Source organism: Somniosus microcephalus, chromosome 14 (assembly GCF_052327205.1).
Source record: "Somniosus microcephalus isolate GS21.2 chromosome 14, FLI_Smic_1.0, whole genome shotgun sequence".
NCBI lineage: Eukaryota > Metazoa > Chordata > Chondrichthyes > Squaliformes > Somniosidae > Somniosus > Somniosus microcephalus.
Genome location: NC_141000.1, coordinates 39,457,683 through 39,474,114, shown reverse-complemented (window position 1 = coordinate 39,474,114; position 16,432 = coordinate 39,457,683).

Sequence of the window (16,432 nt, the reverse complement as noted above, 5' to 3'; positions counted from 1 at the left end):
TAGCTTTTGTAGAAAGCCTGCATAACTGTACTTACGTTATTTTATGTCTGAGTTCTTTTGTGTACCTGTTTGGACCTTCAAGTTATTCCTTAGTATTTTCTTGATTGTTATTATTGTGTGTTATTGTTCATCGCTCTCAGCACTTTGGTCAGCCTGTAGGGGTCGTAAGAGGGTTGAGGGTAAAACTTGCGACCCAGAACAAGTGCAGCTAGTGGAAATTGAAAACTAACTAGGATGGGAGCTGCACAAAGCAAGGTCCCCGAAAGGGGAACCCCAGCTTTCCATATTTTTCAAAATTGTGGCCGATCAGCCACAAATGATTTACCTAAATGGTCTAATTGGACCAAGAATGACAAATACCCATTCCCGATAGACGGAACCTTTAATTTAGACAGAATAACATGTCTAGAGAATTGCCTCGTAACTAGAGACCCGCAGAGAAAAGGGGAAAAAAAAGGAAGTAAATTGGTCAGCCTTCTCAGATTGGAAAAAGGAAGCAGAGAGGCGACGCGAACGAAGTATAGAAGTTAGTAAACATAATAAAAAGAGGGATGAGATTAATCAGGAACAGAATAAACAACAAAAAGTTAAACAAATCAGGGTTGGCAGGGTCCACAAAATTTATCCGGAAACAGAAATACCCAAGCCCAGGTTCACACTCGTCCACAGACTAATTGGACAACTAGCAATCCCTGGGGAAATCAAAGTGGCCCAAACGAAGAGTTTGGACAAAATCCAAATTGTTCAGCATGACGTTACTTAGAGCCCACCCCAGACATTGCCCAGGAACAACAGGCTGTGGTACAATTGCCTGCAGTATCATTAAATTCTAAAGAAGAGCCATTTATAAATTTAAATATGAATGGAACACAAGTTCCATTTTTTGGTAGACACTGGAGCAACTAATTCGGTCTTGACTAAACAATATGCAGTAGGAGCACCTTGTATCAATCAGAGTGTCAAGTGTGTAGGACTTTCAGGAACAACCCAGACTATGGTATGGCCCACTCCATTGGATGTACAGATGAAAGACTTTCATGAATAGCATGCATTCTTATTATCTGAAGACGTTCCCATCAACTTATTAGGAAGAGATTTGTTGTGTAAAATGAAAGCAGTGATATCATGTATGGAAAAAGGACTGAAGGTATATGTTCCAACTGACAGATGTGGGATGTACCCATTGCAGGTCCACAATTCTCCTATTTTGTATTGTTGGACTAATCATGATGACAACCTCAGTAAACAATTACTGATGGCTGTGGGAGCATTGCAGTATGCCACAAGATCAGTATCAGAATACCAGAAGCAGTTTAATTTGGGACATTGGCATGATAAATTGCACTGTATAGCCTATTATGACAAAACGGGAGAAGATCTAAAAGTGGCAATTAATTACAAGCCCTTTCTGCATCAGCAATATTCACTTAAGATCCGAAGAATTTTAATTGGGCAAGAAGGAATAGCGTCACCAATCTTGTTGACCCAAACAGCATGGGAATTATTCAGGGTAAAAGACTCTAAGCCACACTGTACACTAGCAGTGGCGTATGAATTCAAATCTTCTGATCTAGGACAGATGGTCCTACGCCTATCAAAAGCTGCAGTTCAACAGGAGTGGAGAATAAGTCAGGGTTGGTTCAAGACCTAAGAGCAGTTAACGAGTCTGTTCTCCCTGCCTACCCGGTGGTCCCAAACCCAGCCACCATCCTGACCAGTATACCTCCTAATTCAAGGTATTATACGGTTATTGATCTCTGCTCAGCCTTCTTCAGCATTCCTATTCCCCAAGATTCCCAGTTCCTGTTTGCCTTCACGTTCAAAGGAACCCAATACACATGGACCAGGCTGCCACAAGGCTATACAGAAAGCTCAACTCTCTTTTCGCAGTGCCTCAAACATGATTTACAGAACATTGTCTTAACCGATGGGTTAACCCTCATACAGTAAGTAGACGACCTGCTAATTGCATCACCTACCCAAGAGGCATTGTGAATCAGTGACTCAGCTTATCACTAAGCCTCGTATAGACATTGTAGAAACTCCTCTGGACAATAGCGATTTTATATTTTATGTGGATGGATCAGCCCTCAGAGACAAAAAGGGCTCGCCAAAAAGTGCATATGCCATTTCCGATGATCATTCAATTATCCAAGTATGCTGACTACCATCTTTCTTTTCAGCACAACAAGCAGAACTGTTTGCCGTTACAAGAGCATGTATTTTAGCTGCAGGAAAATCAGTGAATATTTATATTGACTCTCGGTATGCATTTGGAGTCACTCATAATTATGGTCAAATTTGGAAACTTAGAGGATTCCTGACTTCATCAGGATCTACAGTTAAAAATGCTGAACAAATTGATAACCTTTTAAAGGCTCTCCAGTGTCCTGCAAAAATTGCTGTTATTAAATGCAAAGCATATACAGGCAATCAAGACCAGGCTTCTTTGGGCAATGATAGGGCGGATCGAGCAGCTAAGGCTGCTGCTCTTTCTGATGCAGGGTCACAAGTGTCTGCATATGTTCTTAGAAATCAAGATCCAGACAATCCCCCACCCACAATTGATGACGTTTTGGCCTATCAATTACAGGCCAGTCCGGACGAAGTGTTAGCTTGGGTGAATGATTCTTGTTTTAAAACACCTGACGGCCGCATGGTGGCTTCCAAGTCAATACTCCCATGGATTGCCTGATGTGTCCACATGTTCACATGCAGGCAAAGGGGGGATGGCAGACTATATCACACAAACTTGGTATTCACCAGGCAGTGACAATTACAAAACAAATTAGTGAACAATGCATTACCTGCCAAACAATGAACCCAGGTAAAACGGAAAAGATACAGGCTGCCTCCCACCCAAATCCAACAGGACCCTTTGTACATTTACAGATGGATTTTATTGAATTACCGGTATGTTTAGGATTTAAGTATGTATTAGTTATTGTAGATGTGTTTTCACGATGGATTGGAGCCTTTCCATGTAAAAAAAAAAATGATGCAGTTACTGTTGCAAAATGTTTGTTAAAAGAAATTGTACCACGATTTGGTATACCTGCACAACTTTCAAGTGACAATGGACTTCTACTGCAGCTATCATCCACAGTCAGCGGGACTGGTAGAAAAATATAATGGTATGCTGAAGAATAAACTTTCTAAACTTTGCAATGAAACTGGACTTAAATGGGTCGAACTATTACCCCTAGCATTGATGATAATGCGAGCAGCAACTAACAGGACAACCGGACTATCGCCACATGAGATTGTTATGGGACGACCCCTAAGACTGCCATTTTCAGCGCCACTTACGGTTAAGCAAATGGACATCCATAAAATGGATGAGAACATGTTAAATTATTGTATTGCATTAACGAGATGTATTTCCAGCTTTCACCAGCAGGTTAAAGAGGCGCAAACGGAACCAGCGGAAGGAAGGTGCCACAACTTGGAACCAGGAGATAACGTATACGTAAAGGTCTTCAAAAGAAAGAACGGACTACAACCATGCTTTGAAGGGCCATACCAAGTACTCCTGACAACAAACACAGCTGTTAAAATCAAGGAAAGACCGACCTGGATACACGCATCCCATTGCAAGAAAGCACCAGACGGGGACATTTATATTAAAAAAAAAGACTTGAGACGATGAAATTATTGTTTACGCTGTATGTGCTCATTGAGATGGTATACGTAAACTGTCAGAGATATATTGAAGAACCCCGAAAGAAACGAGAATTACATGTTAACACTTTTCTGTATATGGCTTACGAGCATGCTAAGGATAGTGGTAGATCTAGTTGCTGGGTCTGTGCCCATATACCCATTCACACCACAGGAGGAATCCCACTAAGATCTATTCCCTTTAATATTTCCGAAACAGCAGAATGGATCATAAGGCGAAATAGTTCAGGCAACCCAGACAGAACCATGGATATGATTCAGTGGAGATCAGCAGGTTATAATCTGACCACCTTCCAGGGATGGTATCAACCCAATTATAACCATATACTCGAGCGCCCCCTTCCTCTCCTTAACTAACACCTCAGGAGTTGGCAGACCGCAAGGGTCGTTATGCCTTAAAAAGGAGGTCAAGGTAGGGAGGAAGGTTGGACAGAGAATAGGAGAGAGTTCCTGCAATCAAACAGTCACGTGGCAACCACCTATTCCTGGTCTGACCAAGCAGGGAACGTTTTTACTAGAATGGACCAAGGTGTTTAATAAAACCAGTAAGTCGCTATGGGCTGGCGATGCTTTCCGCTTATGGAGGGAGATCAGGACAATCCCTTTCGTGAAGAGATGGTACGGTTGGACAAAATACGATTTTAACAATTAGGATAGACAAGAGAGGAGAGACGATCGTAGATAAGGTCAGCCATCAATACAGGTATTATCCCGGGGATGGTCAAAACGGAAATGAAGTCGGTATCCTTAGGCCAAAATTTAAATTTGGCACGAGGACCGACAAAAGGGACTGAAAGAATTAATGTGGGCTATATTGTCCTAGGTAGGACAAAATGGGGGAATGTAGAAGTGCATCAGCATAGAAATATATATCCACACATATTAGTATAAAATAAGCACACATACTCTCTTATATTAAAATGGAGTCTGGAACTGTTTCAACAGGCCAAAATGGCTTCACACAGTATAACATAAGGGGAAACGGGCAGGCCCATATTAGGAAGCGGTTTAAGGAAGAGGATGTGACTCCTTTGTAGCTTGCAGGCTAAGCAGTTCCAGTAAACAAGATAAGCCTAGTAGAACAAAAGCATGATAACCGAAGGACATTTACTGTAAACATTCTATGACTGCACGGGCAGCACGGTGGCATAGTGGTTAGCACTGTTGCCTCACAGCACCAGGGACCCGGGTTCGAATCCAGCCTCGGGTGACTGTCTGTGTGGAGTTTGCACATTCTCCCCGTGTTTGCGTGGGTTTCCTCCGGGTGATCCGGTTTCCTCCCACAGTCCAAAAATGTGCGGGTTAGGTTGATTGGCTATGATAAAATTGACCCTTAGTGTTAGGGGGATTAAATATGTGGGGTTACGAGGATAGGGTGGGATATGTGTTGGTGTAGGGGTTACAGGGATCGGGTGGGATATGTGTCGTTGCAGGCTCGATGGGCCGAAATGGCCTCTATCTGCACTGTGGGGTTTCTGTGATTTCTGTGATTTCTGTGTCCAGACCCAAGATGAGAGACAAACTGTCTCTCATTGTATATGATAAGTTCTCTTTATCTAAAGGTATTCCTAAAGCATGACTTTTGGGTATCTGTTGGCTGACCTTATCTTAAGACACTGAGGCTCCGCTGACCATTTAGTCATCTTCTTGTTGACCTTAAACATTCCTTACTCATCTCTTTCTTAATGTTATTAATTGTGTCTCAGTAGTACCATGTGATAAAAGGTTTTGATCTTTGTGTATAAAAAGAGGTGTTTTTGTCCATGTATTCAGAAAAGTCACGATAGCCATTGCCTACGTGAAGCTCCCCTTGCTAGCAAGTAGATTAAATAAAGTCTGCCTTTGACGATCACTTTGTTTCACAGAGTCTTATTGAACAGTCGAAACTTCGACACCCTGCTCCGAGTGCTCTGGCCTCGCTGGTGCCTCCGGTTTTTATACCGGGCTCCTCACCATGCTGCTCCCTGCTCCGAGTGCTCTGGCCTCGCTGGTGCCTCCGGTTTTTATACCGGGCTCCTCAACACGCTGCTCCCTGCTCCGAGTGCTCTGGCCTCGCTGGTGCCTCCGGTTTTTATACCGGGCTCCTCACCACGCTGCTCCCTGCTCCGAGTGCTCTGGCCTCGCTGGTGCCTCCGGTTTTTATACCGGGCTCCTCACCACGCTGCTCCCTGCTCCGAGTGTGAGGATTGAGTGTGTTAGTCAGTGGGTGTGAGGAGTGAGTGACTTAATCAGTGTGTGTGAGGAGTGAGTGTGTTAATCAGTGATTATGAAGAGTGAATGTGTTAATCACTGGGTGTGAAGAGTGAGTGTGTTAATCTCAGGGTGTGAGGAGTGACTGTGTTAATCACTGGGTGAGAGGTGTGATTGTGTTAATCACTGGGTGTGAGGAGTGAGTGTGTTACTCACTGGGTGTGAGGAGTGAGTGTGTTTATCACTGGGTGTGAGGAGTGAGTGTGTTAATCAGTGGGTGTGAGGAGTGAGTGACTTAATCAGTGTGTGTGAGGAGTGAGTGTGTTAATCAATGGTTGTGAAGAGAGAATGTGTTAATCACTGGGTGTGAGGAGTGAGTATGTTAATTTCTTGGTGTGAGGAGTGAGTGTGATAATCACTGGGTGTGATGAGTGAGTGTGATAATCATTGGGTGTTAGGAGTGAGTGTGTTAATCACCAGGTGTAAGGAGTGAGTGTGTTAATCACTGAGTGTGAAGAGTGAGAGTGTTAATCAGTGGGTGTGAGGAGTGAATGTGTTAGCCACTGGGTGTGAGGAGTGAGTGTGTTAATCGGTGGGGGTAAAGAATGAGTGTGTTAATCGGTGGGGGTAAAGAATGAGTGTGTTAATCAGTGGGTGTGAAGTGTGATTGTGTTAATCACTGGGTGTGAGGAGTGAGTGTGTTAATCTGTGGGTCTGAGGAGTGATTGTGTTAAACACTGGTTGTGAGGAGTGCGTGTGTTAATCACTGCGTGTGAGGAGTGAGTGTGTTACTATCTGGGTGGGACGAGTGAGTGTGTTAATCACTGGGTGTGAGGAGTGAGTGCGTTAATATCTGGGCGTGAGGAATGAGTGTGTTAATCACTGGGTGTGTGGAGTGAGTGTGTTAATCAGTGGGTGTGAGGATTGAGTGTGTTATTCCGTGGGTGTGAGGAGTGAGTGTGTAAATCAGTGGGTGTGAGGAGTGAGTGTGTTAATCACTGGGTGTGAGGAGAGAGTGTGTTAATCACCGGGTGATAGGAGTGAGTTTGGTAATCACTGGGTGTGAGGAGTGAGTGTGTTAATCAGTGGGTGTGAGGATTGAGTGTGTTATTCAGTGGGTGTGAGGAGTGTGTGTCTAAATCAGTGTGTGTGAAGAGTGAGTGTGTTAATCAGTGGGAGTGCGGAGTGAGTGTGTTAATCAGTGGGTGTGAGGAATCAGAGTGTTGATCACTGGTTGTGTGGTGTGAGTGTGTTAATCATTGTGTGTGAAGATTGAGAGTGTTAATTAGTGGGTGTGAGCAGTGAGTGTGTTTATCACCATGTGTGAGGAGTGAGAGTGTTTATCAGTGGGTATGAGGAATGAGTGTGTTATTCAGTGGGTGTGATGAGTGAGTGTGTTAATCACTGGGTTTGATGAGTGAGTGTGTTAATCACTGAGTGTGAAGAGTGAGGCGGAGAAATTCAGTATTGCTACCTTTGGGGCATTATACTCAAGCGGGCGCAAAATTTAGCGCCCGGCGCAAATTATTGCCACCTACTGCTAAATTGACCTGCTTCACCCCAGGAGGTGCTTGGAGCGCTAAAACAGGTGCTGCACGACTGTCTTAACGCGGCAAGCCGGAGAAGCGAGGCGCTACAACCGAGAGGGGAGGTTCATCCTGGATTGCAGCCACACCCTGCGCATCAGAGCCCTGATTCTCGGCCTGGACAGACCTGCTGCCACATTCTAACGCCTAGGACCATGGAGAGGGCCAGGGAGCGAGCGCAGCGGTTCAGTGAGGGGGCCCTGCAGGTTCTGGTTGGCGCAGTGGAGCGCAGGCGATCTATCCTGTTTCCGGACAGTGGCAGGAGACCGCTGGCCAACGAGTATCACAAAGCTTGGTGGGAGGTGGCTCACAGAGACTTCCAGCATTATGGTGCCTAGGACCCCTGTGCAATGCAGGAAGAAGTTCAACGACCTCACTCGGGTCGTCAGGGTGAGTACCCTTTTCAGTATCCTCTTCATCCCTGCATGTCCACCTCACTTTATGGCCAAAGGGTCCTGAAAGCCCCAATGCCCAGCCCTCATCCAATACCTATGGGCCTTTCATGAAACTCACACGCACATTCAGCACTTTACACAGTGTAAGGGCTATTCGACCATGGGAGGCAGTGCAGCCAAGATCAGGGCTTCACACTGTACTCAGATCCCATCCTTTCTCTTGCAGGGCAAGCTGGCCCATAAAAGGAGGCAGCAGCAACGGACCGGGGGATGCCGGCCTCACCTTCAAGACCTCAGCAATCTGGAGCAGCGAGTCCAGTGGATTATGGCAGGCCGGGTGATTGGCCCCGTCGCCACTGGAGATACCGGCCCCGTTCTGGACGAGGCAGCCCATGGCCATAATGGGGACATGTCCTCCCTGGAGGGGAGCAGGGGGGAAGGGTCTGAGGAGGGCAATGCTCTGGGGTCCAGCGGGCTGCAGCAACACGGGGGGGATGGGAAGCTCGGCGGCCTTCTCCCTGGAGGGAGAGTCTGGCCTCCAGTCCTGCTGCAGTGAGCGCAGAAGAGGTGCGGCTCCTCGCTGAAATGGGCGCCCAGGCGGAGGACAGGCACACTGAGCTCCTGGCTGCAGTGGCAAGGATGCCCGAATCCATTGAGTCACTGGCAAGGCGTGTCCAGGACTTCGGCGCAGCACTGGCAAGGAGTCTGCAGGACTTCGGTGCAGCATAGGTGTCTTCCACGCAAGTGCTTAGTGGTGCAATGCAGTCAGTGGCTGGTCTGATGCAGACGCAGATTGAGGCCACACGAGCACTCACTGGTGCCACCCTCGCTGGATCAAGCACGAATCGCTGGGGCCTTCGCCGCGCCGCAGCAGGCCTGCAGTCTGTGCTTCAGCAGATTGCTCCGCATGCTGCAGTGGTGCCCCGTGGGAGTGCCAGTGTGTCGTCCGAACAGGGAGTGGCTGTCCTCTGTCAGGATGGCAGCATTCCTGCTGCCAACACTGTCACTTCTCCACTGCAGCTGCCACCACCTGTATGACAGACTACTGCCGCCCATGCAGAGTTGCAGCAGTCAGCAGCCGGGCCCTCCAGGCCCAGAGCTGGTCCAGGCTGTACCTCAAAGGCATCTGCTGACTCCGTTTCTGACACTCAGCAGCCTTCCCCCAGCCTTGCTGCAGCCACTGGGTTCCCATTGTGGAGGAGCTGCAGGGTGGGAAGGGGCCAATCTCGCAAGCGAAGCAGATCACCCTCGAAGGGCAAAAAGTAGGAGGTGTGGCAAAATGCTGTAAAACTTTTTACTGAATGCCAAGGATCGTGGTCATTTTTTGGTTACTCTTTTGTTCATTGTCTCCAGGTTGTGAGAGCCAGTTATGTGTCTGACTGCTTTTTTTGGGGTTTCTCTCTATTACTTTGTCATGTGGGAAGGGCACACAGTTTGTTAAATAAAGAAATGTCTTTATTCAGATTGTGCATGTTTGCTCTTTGAACTATTTGTTGCCTTGACCAGCTCAGGGGTTGCGGAACGGTTCCATTCATGTTCTTTCAATGGCACAAGCCATTCCCTCAGAGGGGGTCTAGAACCAACTTGCAATAAGCTGCTGATAGACGGCCCTTGCACTTTGTGCCTCCCTCCCGTCCTGGTGCTCCTCCTCCTCCTCCTCCTCTGCTGGTGCTCCAATGTCTGGTGGCAGTGGCTGAGTCCTGAGGATTGCCAGGTTATGCAGCATGCAGCACACTACAATGAAATGGGAGACTCGCTCAGGTGAGTACTGAAGGGCTCCTTCGGAATGGTCCAGAGAGCGGAACCGTTGCTTTAGCACACCGATTGTGTGCTCAATGATGTTCCTGGTCACTTGATGGCTCTCATTTTATCGTTCTTCAGCAGGGGTGCTGGGCGCACGGAGCGGGGTCATCAGCCAGGTGCACAGAGGTTAGCCCTTGTCCTCGAGAATCCAGCCTCCTGGGTGAGCCGGGTCTTCAAAAAGGTCTGCCACAGAAGTCTGGCGCAGGATGAAGGTGTCGTGGCTGCTGCCTGGAAAGCGGACATTGACAGCGAGTATCAGGTGTCTGTGGTCACAGACCAACTGGACGTTCAACGAATGGAACCCCTTCGGTTGCAGTAATCCTTGGCATTCTCTTGCGGCACCTGCAAAGCCACGTGCGTGCAATCAATGGCGCCCTGGACCATGGGTGTTAGATCCGTGTATCGTGATGTTGTGTTTCCTTCAATAATGAGACAAGAGACTGCAGGGAACAATCAACAGGTGTTTACTGGATGAGGGTTACTCTAAAACTAACTGTACAGATCCCTACTCAGGGTTTATATACAGGTGTGGTCACTGCCAGTACTACAGTATACAGGAGCAGTAAAAAGTAGTTCTCCCCTTAAAGGTACATACACTACAATTCCTCCCCTTTTAGACGAACAGCACCATAACATTCATTTAACAATTAAATATCAACTAATTACAATTAACACTTTTAACATGCAACATTAACTGAAAATAGTCAATTTATAAATTCAGTCTTTGGGGAAGCTTCCTGATCATTTTTGGATTGCGCCTTTCCTGAGTGTCTTGCTTTTGGTGCGGAGGCGATTCTGGCCCCCTGTCGTCGGTTGGTTCATCAGCTTCCGATGCTACTGCTTCTGGGGTAGGTGCTACCGGTATGTCAGGTTCATCACCAGGTACGTATGGGCGAGACATGGGGTTGACTCGTTCCTGTGACTCAAGGATCTGGTCAACATGGCGTCTCACAATGTTCTCCCCAACGTCCACTGTGTACATTAGTGGCCCCTGCCGTGTGCATACCGTTCCTGGTTGCCATTTCTCTGTTCGGTAGTCGCGGGCCAAGACTGGTTGCCCTACATTGAAGCTCCTTGTCGGCTTCTCATTGATGTGCTGGAATTGCTTATTCTCAACATCTCTTCGTACATTTGGTCTGAGCAACTCCATATGAGATCTCAACCTTCGGTTAAAGAACATCTGTAGGCTAACAGGAAATTGTCCACCTTATGCTGCAGGGGAATGTCGTCATCGCACATGGCCCTTACTGCTTTCTTAAAGGTTTGTACGAACCTCTCAGCCAAACCATTTGTGGCTGGATGATACGGGGTGTATGTGTAATGCTTTACCCCATTCCTTTTCATAAATCTTCGAAACTCCTCGGACACAAACTGTGGCCCGTTATCAGAGCAAATCTGCTCTGGCAAGCCGTTCCTGGCAAATATGGTCCGTAGGACTGCAATCATTTTCTCCATGGTGGTGGAGGACATTTTGATCACCTCAGGCCATTTCGAGTGCGCATCCACGGCTGTTAAAAACATTGAGTCCATGAATGGACCAGCAAAATCAATATGCACCCATTGCCATGGAGATGAGGGCAACTCCCATGGGTGTAGAGGGGCATGTGGTGGTGCATTTTGGACCTTCTGGCATCCTGAGCAGCTCTTTGTCAGGTCCTCGATTTGTTGATCGATCCCCGGCCACCACACATAAGTCCTAGCAAGGCTTTTCATTTTCACCCCTCCCAGATGGCCTTCGTGAAGCTCATTGAGCACTCTCTCCCTTAACTTGGGTGGAATTACCACTCGGGATCCACACATCAAGGTCCCCTGGCATACTGACAGCTATTCTCTTCTGGATGAGAATGCTGGCAACAGTGAGTCACCATGTGTTGGGCATCCCTTCACCGTCAAGTCATATACCCGAGACAGTGTCGGGTCATTTCGGGTCTCCTTCTCTATATCAGCGTTAGTTACAGGCAAGCTTTCAATTATAGTTGAATGAAATATTTCGATAGGGTCCACTGCTGGTGCTTCCTCCGCAGTAGGCAGTGGCAGGCGTGATAGCCCGTCAGCGTTTCCATGCTGTTCCGTGCCCTTATACTCGATTTCATATTGGTTCGCCCCGAGAAAAAGGGACCATCTTTGAAGCCATTGCGCAGTCATCACCGGAACGCCCTTCGTTGGATTAAAGATGGAGACAAGTGGTTGGTGGTCAGTCAGCAAGGTGAACTTCTGCCCGTGCAGATAGTGGTTGAACTTTTTCAATCCCCACACTAGGCTGAGGGCCTCCCTGTCAATCTGGGCGTAGTTACGCGCGGCTGAGGTTAGTGATCGTGACGCAAAGGCTATTGGCCTCTCTGAGCCGTCCAAGAATTTGTGCGACAGCACCGCTCCAATGCCATAGGGTGATGCATCACACGCCAACTGAATTAGTAGTGCTGGGTGGAAATGAGCCAACACCTCTTTTGATGTGATCAATTCTTTGCTCTTCTGGAAAGCTCATTTACATTCTTCATTCCACTTCCATGGTACCCCCGTTTGCAGTAGGGTGTTCAGTGGGTGTAGTACGGTAGACAAATTTGTTAAGAACTTATGGTAGTAGTTCACCAGCCCGAGGAACGACCTCAGTTGTGACACATTTTCCGGTGCTGGAGCCTTGACTACTGCCTCAATCTTTTCAGGGGACTTATGTAACACCTCTTCATCAATAACGTGGCCACAATACGAGATCTGCTTCTGGAAATACTCGCATTTGTGGCGATTAGCTCGGAGCCCATATTCCTTCAATCTAGTGAGCACCTGCTCCAGGTTGGCGAGGTGATCACTGTCCTTTTCGCCCGTGACCAGGATGTCATCCAAATAACACTGGGTCCCTGGAATCCCTTGCAGGACCTGATCCATTGCCCTTTGCCAAATAGCCGGAGCTGATGCTACCCCGAACACCAGCCGGTTGTATTGGTAGAGACCTTTATGAGTGTTGATCGTGAGGTACTGTTTCGAGGCTTCTTCTACCTCCATTTGCAGGTACACCTGGACCAGATCAATCTTCGTGAAGCGTTTCCCTCCAGATAGCGAGGCGAAAATATCTTCAATCCGCGGAAGCGGATATTGTGCTGTGTGAAGGACTGGGTTCACTGTCACCTTAAAGTCCCCACAGATGCGAACCTTCTTTGGTTCCCCAGGCGTATTACTCAATTACCTCTTCATTACAGGAACGATGGGTGTAGCCCACTCGCTCCAGTCCACTTTGGACAGTACTCCTGAATGTTCCAAACCTTCCAGCTCTTCTTCGACGGCTGGGCGGATCGCATAAGGCACCGGTCTGGCCTTAAAAAACATTGGGCTTGCATTTTCCTCTATTTTGATCATAGCTGTTGTGCCTTTTAGTGTTCCGAGTTCCTCCTGGAACACCTCTTGTGCGTCAGTTAGCATTTTTGACAGTTGTCCAGGTGTGACGTCGTCATCCTTTTTGGCATCTACAGTCAGTGCTTGTATGGAATGCCAATCTAGCTGTATCTTCCGGATCCATTCACGTCCTAGTAGTGGTGGTCCTCCCTCTGGCAATACATATAGGTCCATTTTTGGTGTTTCCTTGCCGTTATATATAACGTTCACCCTTAATTTTCCTTTGGGGTAGACTTTTTGCCCTGTGTACGTCTTCAAGGTGATCTCTGTATCTCTCAAGGGTATATTCACAGAATTCACAGAAACCCCACAGTGCAGATAGAGGCCATTTCGGCCCATCGAGCCTGCACCGACACATATCCCACCTGATCCCCGTAACCCCTACACCAACACATATCCCACCCTATCCCCGTAACCCCACGTATTTAATCCCCCTAACATTAAGGGTCAATTTATCATAGCCAATCAACCTAACCCGCACATCTTTGGACTGTGGGAGGAAACCGGAGCACCCGGAGGAAACCCACGCAAACACGGGGAGAATGTGCAAACTCCACACAGACAGTCACCCGAGGCCGGATTCGAACCCGGGTCCCTGGCGCTGTGAGGCAACAGTGCTAACCACTATGCCACCGTGTGAGAATAGCCATTGTAGTCCCTTCGGTTTATGACTGTTAGGGTTGATCCTGTGTCCAATTCCATTTTCACTTGGACTCCGGCTATCTTGAGCGTGACCCAGATAGTTTGGTGATCCTCCATTTTGATCACATTATGTAGTTTCAGACAACCCAGCTCCTTGCTTCCGGAGTCTGTATCACTTTTCTGTTCGTCTGAACTATTCTCTGTCACCTTATGTACCTTCTTGTACTTCTCCTGTGGAGATTTCTTGCTGCTGGTTTTCTTTTCCGACCTGCAGACTCTTGCTATGTGTCCTACTTTTCCACACTGTCTGCGCACTTGGTCCTTGAACCAGCAATCATTATGGTCGTGTGTTGTTCTGCCGCAGCGATAGCACTTCACTGTTCCGTATGACATTTCATTTGTGCCATATTCTTGCAGTCTCCGTTGTATCTCTGCCGCGCCCCGTGCTGCTGCTTCGTGTGATACTGCCATGCTGAAAGCCTTGTCCAGCCTAAGATCCTTTTCTGACAGAAGCCATTTCTGGGTTCCTTCACTTTGAAGCCCACACATAAACTTGTCCCTTAAAGTATCTGCTAGTCCCGTTCCAAACTGGCAGTGTTTCGATAGCTTGCGCAGTTCCATTAAATGCTCCGCATTACTTTCATCTTTATGCTGGTTCCTTTTGTGAAACTTAAATCTTTCTGCTATCAGCAGCGGTGTGGGGTTTTAATGGTCCTTAGGATTGACACTATGTTTTCAAAATTCTTTTATACTGGCTTTTCTGGGGTTACTAGGTTTCGCAGTAAGCCATACATTTTTGCACCCATTGAATTCAACAATACCAGCACTTTCTTGTCATCTGGCACTTCATTCGCCTTGCAGTATACTTCTATGCGTTCGACATATGTCGTCCAATCTTCGACTTCATTGTCGAACGCTGTGATCCTGCCACTCTTCGGCATTTTTGGGTGTGGTTAGACTGGCTCAAAATGGTGTCTCCCGCGCTCTCCCTTCTTCTCCACTGCATCTCAAAATGGCATCTCCCGCGCTCTCCCTTCTTCTCCGCTGCGGCTCAAAATGGCATCTCCCGCGCTCTCCTTTCTTCTCCGCTGCGGCTCAAAATGGCGTCTCCCGCGCTCTCCCTTCTTCTCCACTGCAGCTCGGCCCTTGAACACCGGCTGCGCTCTGTGCATTTTCCTGTTCGCCTCTCTCTCTCATTGCCGCTGCTCTGCCCTTGAACACCAGCTGCGCTCTGTGCGCTCTATCCTCTCTCTTCTCCCATCGACGCCACTCGGTCCTGAACACCAGCTGCGCCCTTTGCGCTCTACCCTCTCTCTTCTCCCATCGACGCTGCTCGGCCTTTTCTGTGCCGTCGGTCAGCTCTAGCCGCCGCTGTCCGGGAAGGGTCTGCGCCGTACCTGTTGCCAGCCCATTTCGCTGGACCACCATGACTGGAGAACCAAGCCCAGCTCTCAACAGCCTCCCCTGCGATGCTCAAATCTCCGCTGGATGATCGACACCCGTGCTTCTGGACTCGGCCTTCTTCTTTCACTGTTCTCCAGAAGTGAATCCCTGGGAGGTGATGCAGAGTTGCAGGTAGGTTTGAATCTTCTCGTCGCCAATGTTAGATCTGTGTATCTTGATGTTGTGTTTCCTTCAATAATGAGACAAGAGACTGCAGGGAACAATCAACAGGTGTTTACTGGATGAGGGTTACTCTAAAACTAATTGTACAGATCCCTACTCAGGGTTTATATACAGGTGTGGTCACTGCTGGTACTACAGTATACAGGAGCTGTAAAAAGTAGTTCTCCCCTTAAAGGTACATACACTACAATGGGGAAGCCCGCTATTCTTTCAAATCCCATTGCGCGCTCTTGCTGCTTGTCCAGGGTCATGGGGAAGGAAAAGAACTGACGTCTCCTTTTAAAGAGGTCATTCATGATTTGACGGATGCAGCAATGCACCGCGAACTGGGAGATATTGGCAATGTCCCCAGTAGCGGATTGGAAGGAGCCAGTGGCATAGAAGTTGAGAGCCACTGTCACCTTCACTGCCACCAACAGAGACGTCCTGCTCCTCAGTTGAGGCTGCAGATCTGGCTGAAGCAGGTGGCAGAGCTCAGTGACCACCTCCCTGCTGAATCGAAGCCTCCGAAAACACTGCTCCTCAGACATGTTGAGGTATGAGAACTGTTGGCGGAATACACTGAGAGGGTAAAGTCTCCTGTGCCGACGCCTGTTGGTCCTCCTCCATCTGGCCATGATTGGCACTCTCTCTCGGCGTCTCTGAGCCCTCTCAATGTAATGGAGAAACCCAACGCTTCCACCCATTGCTGCCCCCATAGTATGTGGCCACTCAAGGTTATGCCAGTGAAAAGGCAAATCAACGACAAAGTTCTAGGCCGAAGCCAGAAGTACCTGTGCGAGCGCTGACTCAATGCAGAAAGCTCTCTCCCTTTGTCTCTCTGCAAATCTCTCTCTCTCTCTCACAGAAGGAGTGGTCCAGAAATGGCTACAACAAAGAAGCCAGGAAGAGCCCCCTTAAATTAGCGCCCTCGCAGCCCCACAGCAACTGCGAACCGTTCCAGTCAACCAGTCGCTGGGAGCGCCAGATGGAAAGGAGGGGGGAGCCGCTGAAGTTCCGGTTTGGGGCGCCCCAAGGGCGTTGCACCATGAAATGACGTCAGGATCTGCGCACGCAGCTGAGTGGGCGTTGCGGTTTTGCGCCGCTGCTAAATGTCCGCTTAATTTAGCGAGAGGTGCAGGT